This window comes from Dipodomys ordii, unplaced genomic scaffold (assembly GCF_000151885.1).
Source record: "Dipodomys ordii isolate 6190 unplaced genomic scaffold, Dord_2.0 Scaffold66, whole genome shotgun sequence".
NCBI classification, from domain to species: domain Eukaryota; kingdom Metazoa; phylum Chordata; class Mammalia; order Rodentia; family Heteromyidae; genus Dipodomys; species Dipodomys ordii.
Genome location: NW_012267282.1, coordinates 794,387 through 802,385, shown reverse-complemented (window position 1 = coordinate 802,385; position 7,999 = coordinate 794,387).

Below are 7,999 nucleotides of genomic sequence, written 5' to 3'. Positions count from 1 at the left end.
CCCCGTTCACCATGGGCTCCGTGGGGCTCTCCCTTCAGAGCCAGGACCCCGGAGAAGGTGACACGGAGCCGGAGCCGGAGGCGGACGCCTCCAGGCTGAGACACCGCGCCCAGCTTGCTGGATCTCAGACAATTCTGCTGTGTCAGACACTGGGTGGATCATTGTTTCTGAAAGGCGAGTTAGCAGCCATTGTGCAGAACAATCGTTCATTAGTGAGAAAGATGGGCTCTTCCCAGCTGTGGGCCTGGGCTGCGCTGCCTGTGGACGTGGGGGCGTGCAGGGTTAATGATGCCTCAGAACAAGAGGCGGCGGTTCTTCCCTCCCTGCTCGGCCGAGTTGGGACTTTCCTGCATGGTGTCTGGACCTGGGGTGCACTTTGAGAATTGCAGATGCCCGAGCCCACGAGCCAAGTCTGAGGATGGAAGGACGGAGCGCTGAGCCCCTGTCACCCGAGCACACTAATCACGGATGGAAGGACAGAGCATCGTCTTCCCCCGTGAGCTTCCTAGGCGGGGCAAGGGACAAGGCTGGGAAAAGGTCTTGGGGGGCCACGGGTTTGCATTGGCCTGCAAGGGGAGATCCGTGAACAAGGATCTAAGGATCTGTGTGCCACGGCCACGGCCATGGCCTGACACCACCACACACAGTAAAAGTTGAGACTGTCAAAGAGGCCCACAGCAGAAACACCACTGAGAACACACCGGCGGCCGTGCAGCCCCGGCTGAGCTACACGCGAGCCGTACGCCGCCCGTCGCTTTCCTCCAAAGCCCGCTGCCGTCGCTTCCTCCACTTTGCATTCATGACATGAATTACTTCTGGGAAACAATCTCAACGTGGACAGCCCCCTGGACTCGGGCCCAGGGAAGCCTGCACCGGGTGGGGTAGACACGAGGTCATTTTGCTTCTGACAGCCTAGGTTGCATTTGATGTACTTGGCAAGGAAAGAAAATAGCTAATAAAACCAGAAAGCCTGCAGTCGGCACCAGGACAGTCAGCCGGGCCACGGAGCAGCCTGGGGAGCTGCAACCGCAGCCCTGCAGGAGACTGGACGATGGTGAGCTGGTGGGCCTGGAGGGGCGGGGCCTGGAGGGGCGGGGCGAGGAGGGGAGGGCTTGGGGTGACTTCTTCCCCTTATGCTGTCCCCACTGGCCTCCCCTGCTCCCACACCAGAGGCCTGCGGGGGATCCGGGAGGCCTGGACATGGTGCACTGAGCGGCCATCTGTCAGGGCAGAGTCCAGGGCCTAAGAGCCCTGGGCGTGTACAGGCCTGAGCTGACCGGGGTCCAGGCCTCCTTCCCTCCGCCCAGGCTGTGCCATCTTCGCTTGGTTCCCTGAGCAGAGCCTGAGGCCGCGGCCGCACGGACTCGTCCCGTGCAGGGATGGACCTGCAGACTGGGGTGGCCGTGGCCCAGCCGCAGCTGCCCAGATCCTGCGGGAGCCACACCTCCCTGAGCCCCGGTGCGTTTACAGGCTGGGCACCATCTGCGGGGCCTGTAGAGATGACGGATGGCAGCCAAGCCCGCCTGCTGGGTCAGCACTTTTTTGGCATTTCTCATTTTGCTTCCATTTCGCCTCACACTGGAAACATTTCAGGAGTCAGGAACGTGGTCGCCGTCCACACAGGCAGACATGAGTGAAAGCCTCCCAGCAGCAGGTTTCAGGCACCGGATTAGAAGCGAAGGAAAACGGGGCCTCTGCGTCTCAGGGTGCCAGCGGGAGCCTGCCCAGGACTGGGGCTGCGCTTCCTAACCCCTCTGGGCTGTGGACAGCTGCCCCTGGCCGTGACCTGCGTGGCCATCTGGGCGAGGCCCTGCCTCTGTCACCTGCCACCTCACAGAAGCCATGGCCAGGACGTCCCTGGAGTCAGTGGGCAGCTCGGGGTGAGCGGCCTGGGACGGGGACAGTCCTGCCAGGGACTCCGGTCTGCCAGCTCTAACACGAAGCTCCATGTTCACACCACGTGTGGGGTCAGCGGGTCAAACTGCTGGTCACAGTGGCCTCGGCAGACCTACCAGTTCCGGATGGTTCTTGCCCAGAGAGACCGTGCTGAAATGCACAGCTAACGCACATGCCATGCAAGGGTTAAATTGCACACATCATCCAAACTGAACCTTTCCATTCACCGCAGCCTGAGGGCCCAGCTGAGGGCAGCGGCTTGGGGCGGTCACCCCAGAGCGGCGGGTCCCCAGGAGATGAGGGAGCAGTCCTGCCCCTGGGCCTGGGCTAGAGGAGCTCACAGGACACCAGAGCACTGCCTGACACGGCCCAGCGAAAGGGACTTGGCTTGCTTTATGTCCATCCAGAGGACGCTGTGCCACAGTGGATAAACCCAGTAAACCTCACCATCGCTGTCAGCTCATGCTCCTTACCACCTTTCAGGGGGCTGGTCTTGATCTGATTGACAGCCCCAGCCTCAGAGCAGAAAGTGTACAAGAAAGTGTCCTTCCTGTAATAGAAATCAGATAAAGGCCTCTAAGAGGGCACACAGCCAAGCTAACGTGAGCCCAGGTGTCTCCTTTCTACTAGCTGGAGTCCAAGTCCAGACTTTATGTTCTCAAAGACTGCATGGAAATTGGATGTCCTGGGCCAAACTCCAGCTCACATTTCTTTGACCTTCAGAAAACTGATGGGTCAAAACTACAGAAATGGCGGGTTTGGGGGCTGGGAAGGTGGCTCAGTGGTAGAGTGCTTGCCTTGCATGCCTGAGGCCGTGGGTTCAATTCTTTAGCACCACATAAACAAAAAGAAAAAAGCCGGAAGTGGCACTGTGGCTCAAGTGGTAGGGCGCTAGCCTTGAGCTGAAGAGCTGAGGGACAGTGCCCAAGCCCAGAGTTCAGGCCCCACAACTGGAACCCCCCCCCAAAAAAAAGAAAAAAGAAATGGCAGGTTTTGTGTTCCCTTGATCAGATACTTTTCCTAACAAGTCTGAGATCTCGGGGTGGTTAATTATAGCAATCAACGAAATCATCACAGGCCCCAGGAAGATAAACGTTGTTTAGGAGGCTGTGCAGATAAATCCAGTTTAAAAACCACAGAGGGAATGGATGACTGGCCGCGAATGGTCGTGGACTAAACTATCAACAGCGTCTGCTCAAACCAGGCCTGCGGTAGGACAAGGAGCACCAGCAGGCAAAGCGTGGCGCGGGTGGGTGCGGGGTTCCTGTCTGGGACCTGATCCTGGGTGAGGAGGGCCGGGCACTGAGGATTTGGGGTGATGAGGGGGGGCCTCTGCCTTCCGGGCCCGGGCCTGGAAGGGGAGCGTGGGAGGTGCCAGGCCCGGGCGTGTCCCAGGCAGGTCACTTCCAGTGGTGAGGACAGCGCGACCGACTGCACGCCGGCCTGACACCTCCCGCCCACCAGGCCCTCCTGCAGGCCGGGCTCCGAGACCTCCAACAGCAGGGCGGGGTGGGCCCCGCTGCACAGCGGTGGGGAAACACCATTCCTCTTCCCTCTTCTGTCCCCAGCCTTCCGGGCCAGCCTGGTGGCCTCCTGCCAGGCCCCGCGGTGGGGACCTGGTGTGAAAAATCCTCCGCTTCCCCATGGCAGAATTACTTTTTAATGTTGTGCTTTGAAGCGTGGGCTCTGCTTGAAATATCAGTCTAATTAGTTTGCCGCAGTAACGGATTCCAAACCATGATGGTGACCCAGCCATTCCGAGTCTCTCTTCTGCTCGCATGTGCATAAGCCCACGCCTTTCCTAATCCAACAGGGACTCTGCTTGGGGCCGGCGGCCATGGCTGCCAAGCCCGTGTGGCAGCTCCTGGGGCTCTGTGAGGAGCGGGAGACTCAGCACGGCCAGAGAGCCTCGCCAGCATCCGAGACTTCGTGAGATCAGCCTGGACAGCGGCTGCCTGGACAGGGCTGGGGGCAGTGGGGGATGAAGATGGTGGTGGGGCGCTCCGCGGCTCATGAGAGCCGAGCAGGCGCTGGGCGCCCCCTGACCTTGCGTTCTGGATTTGGGCAGGCTGCAGGTGAGTCCCACCCCAGCACAGAGACGGCAGTGTCACTCCGGACACTGCACAGCTGCCAACATAGACGTCCAGTGGTGACATTTTACTGTCGTGGGAAAACGTTTACAAAAGATCGTGGTGTGAGGACATTGGGTTTAAGAACAAATGAGACAGGAGAGTAAGGGCAAGATGGCGGACTAGAAACATCTTTGTTTTGACTAAATGAGGACAGACCGGTAACAAAGGAGAGACTGTATTCTGAAGAGAGAGAGAGAGGATGAAGGGAAGAAATGATTCAGAACACGCAAGAGGAGTCCAATATAAATGTAGAAGTTCTGAGACAATCAAATTGAAATTCTGGAAATGAAACATTCAAAAACTCAAATAAAAGTCTCAGTTGAAAGCTCCTCCAGTAGCCTAGATGGAACTGTGCATAGAACATCGGGGCTTGAAGGAAATGTGAATGTGCCAGAGCACTCAGATGAAGATAAAGAAAAAATAAGGAAGGGAAAGTATGACTCGCAGGACTTCTGGGATGCCATTAAAAGACCAAACCTAAGAATCATGGGGATTGCAAAACAGAAGATTCAAGCTAAAAAGCTAAAGGCCTCATTCCACAAATAGTGGGAAGTTTCTCGTGTCTGGAGGAAGAGATAGTTATTGGGAATGGGGGAGTTTTAGAACTCTGAAATAGAGGAAACCAGAAGAATGCTTTTCCAAGGCATTAGATACACAGAAGGAGGAAAGGATATCGTCAGCTGCAAGAGGAGAGTGCAGCCACGTGCACAGGCAAACCCAGGAGAAAAGCAGATTTCCCTCCAGAAACTTGAAAACCAACAAGGGCAGGGAATCGTGTATTTCCAACCCTGAAAGAAAACAACCACCAACTAGATTACTGTACCCCAGAAACCTGTACTTCTCAATCGAAGAAGTAGACGCCTTCCGTGAGGAATGAAAAGCAGAGGGAATTATTACCACTAAGCCAGAGACTTCAAAAGAGCCCACATTCCAAAGAGGAAGACAAAGGCCGCCAGGACAGGCCTGAAAGCCCAGACCTCCTGGGGTAGCGCAGTATGCCCCTGCGAAGGAGAGTCATCAGACCGGCCTGACACCCGGCAGCGGCCGCCTAGCTCCTCCTGCCCAGGGCACAGGGTCCCCTCGGCCTAGGCCAGAGCTCAGTCACCCTTGGACTGAGGCCCAGGGTAGCGCTGCAGCGCCCGAAGACACCGCCTGATGCGTGCCGCTGTCTCCTGCCACCCTCGGGGCTGCCAGACCCCAAAAGGACAAAGCTGCCAAGCCCTGGAGCAACGTGGGCTGGAAAGGCTTCTCTTTGCTGCCCACAGTTGCCCTCTGGTTAGAGCCAAAGGCCTCCCATGGGTGAGCTGCAGAGCTGGGCTGCTGTTCACGCGTACGGAGGAGCCTTGCAAGGCCGGAGGTCAATCGGGGCTCGGCCTGGACCAGACCTCGAGGCCCGCCCCCTCGGCTATGTGGGAGTCGAGTTTAGTGGTGTCTTCTCCTCACCTGGGGTGAGGAGCAGGGCGTCCACCGGGCAGCCCAGTCTGCAGTCAGCCGTGCGCACGCGCGGGAACCACAGAGCGCAGACGGCTAGCCTTTGAACAACGCCAGAGCGATTCATAACATCTTACACTGAGTAATTCTGAAACACTCAGAGACAAATTATCGGTGAGCAGAATGTATTTCAAAGCAACTTTCTATTTATTTAATTTCTTGGCTCTTATAACCTGAAGCTTCTCTCCAGGGCTCCAAGCGGGCTCTTTATGACAGTATTGCTGCTCATTCTCCAGAGACTCAGCTCATCATCTATGGCAAAGCGGCCTGCACCGCAGGTCTTCCCAACTAGACGGATCTCCATGGTGAATTATAGCTCCTTACCAAACAGGTCCTCCCTGTTAGACAATTTCAAGTTCTAAGTGCGTAATTAGGGTGTTTTTACTGAGAACACAGTCGGGAGAGTTGATTACTTCACTGAAACAGTATTTTGTCCCCTCTGCCACAACTTCTTGGGGGCCATGGTTTCCCTCCAGGCCGGGGTGGGGTTGAGGCAGAGGGGATCCCGGATCCCGCTGCACTTGTCCTACATACCGAACCCCTGTATCCCACTCACCCTGGCACGAGACATTTTCGGGGTTTGCATCAGATACGCTGTTCCTACATTAGTATCTGAACCAATGTAACTGCCGGAGTGATCAGTTAGGTGCCTAACCTTCCTCTGCCTGGGGACGTGGTCTCCGGGCTGCAGGAGCTTTTCCAGCAGGCTCCACCCTCTCCAGGTCGCTGAGGGGCCGGGGGTGGAGGAGCTTCCCGGAGAGGAGCCTCCTCACGTAGGAGCCCTGCAGCCGAGGGACCCCGCCCCACAACCTTCTCACCCATGCAGAACTGCATCCAGCTTCTCCCCAGAGACCTCTCATCACTCCCTCCGTCCACCCTGTCTCTAGAGGAAGGTGGTTGGTTAAATGACACCGAGCAGTGGAGTCTGAGCCGCGGGTGGACGGTGGGGGTGGGGGCGGAGATGCTGAGAACGGGAGGCGGTGTGTCTCCTCCCTCCGCCTCCCCCTCCAGGATTTCAGATCTCCCAGCAGCTGTCCTAAAGCCCCAGCAGCCCTACTCAACACTCCAGCGATTTCAGAAGGAAACCAGGCTTCCGAAGTTTCACAGTAATGACCATGGGCTTGAACTAGTTTCTCCCTTTCTTAACACACTGGAAATGTAATTGCATCCTTGCAAAAAATCTCAGGCACGGAGCAGCTGTCTGCGCGCTACAGCGGGAGGGCTGCGCGCCCGAGGTGCTGGTGGAGTACCCCCAACAGCTGTGTGGTTAACAGGCACGCGACCCAGAGGCCACGGATTCCCAGAGTCCTGGTGGTGACAGAAAACGGAAATGGTTCGGTGAATAAAAGGACCAGGGATTTCCCCCAAGCCTGGCCTGGGCCTGGTGCCGGTGGGTCACGTGGTCACCACCTTAGGTGCTGTGCGCTCTGCTAGGTGGCTCCTGCTCAATTCTGACTGTGGTCCTTTCTGGGGCCTGAGAAGCGGGCGCACGCTGCCTACCCGGCCACCAGGCTGCCCTGCCTGGGGTGCGGCTCTCAGTTCCCTCTGGGGCTGCCCGGCCTGTGTCCCCCTGGACCCCACCCCGTCCTCTGTGCTCCCCCACTCCCTCCACTGTGTGATCGAGGGCCTGACTCTTCCCACGTCCGCCCATGTCAGTCTGCGAGACGCAACACTAAACATAAAATCAATTTATTCTGAGCGGGCTCCACACAGCCCTGCAGGGTCAGTGGGCCTGGGGGAGGGCCCAGAGGACACGGGCTCTGTGTGTGGCCGGCACGGGCCAGGGAAGAGTCCATCCCACACATACACCAGGCCGAGGGGATGGAGGGGACCCGAGGGAGTCAGAGCGCACAGCAGACCCCTGCACAGAGGTGTCCTGCTCCTGGATGGGTTCGAGCAGCTGGAAGGTTCAGAGGAGATGGGCAGGGCACAGCGCGGCGGGAGCTCCCTCCGCGTCAGTCCCAGGGCCACACGTGGCCTGAACTTGAGGCCTTCAGGTCCTGGCATTCTAGCTGTGGTTTGGAAGGGGATGGTCGGATTCCGTGAGGCTCTAGAAGAGTCACGCAGTGACTGAGGGTGGGGGCCAGGAGGGAGAGCCGGGCCTCGTGCCCAGGAGCCCTTGGGCATCTGTGTCCAGCCGCTGCTCTCTCCCTGGCACAGGGCCCAGGGCTCTGGAGCACAAACGGACCCGAGGTGGAAGCGACACCGCAGGCCGCGCCTCGGCAAGGACCCGGCCCAGCCGGTGACACCAGGCTGGGTGAACCGGTGCCGAGAGGGTCTGGGCAGAGGTGCAGAGTCGTCCTGGGCTGGGAGGCAGCAGTGGGTGGAGACAGTGGTGGGGCCACTGAGCCACAGAGCCACCCCAACCCATCCCCCACCCCACCCCCACAGCCACTCCAACCCATCCCCCATCCCACCCCCACAGGGCCCCCCCCCCCCCCCCCCCCCCCCCCCCCCCCCCCCCCCCCCCCCCCCCCCCC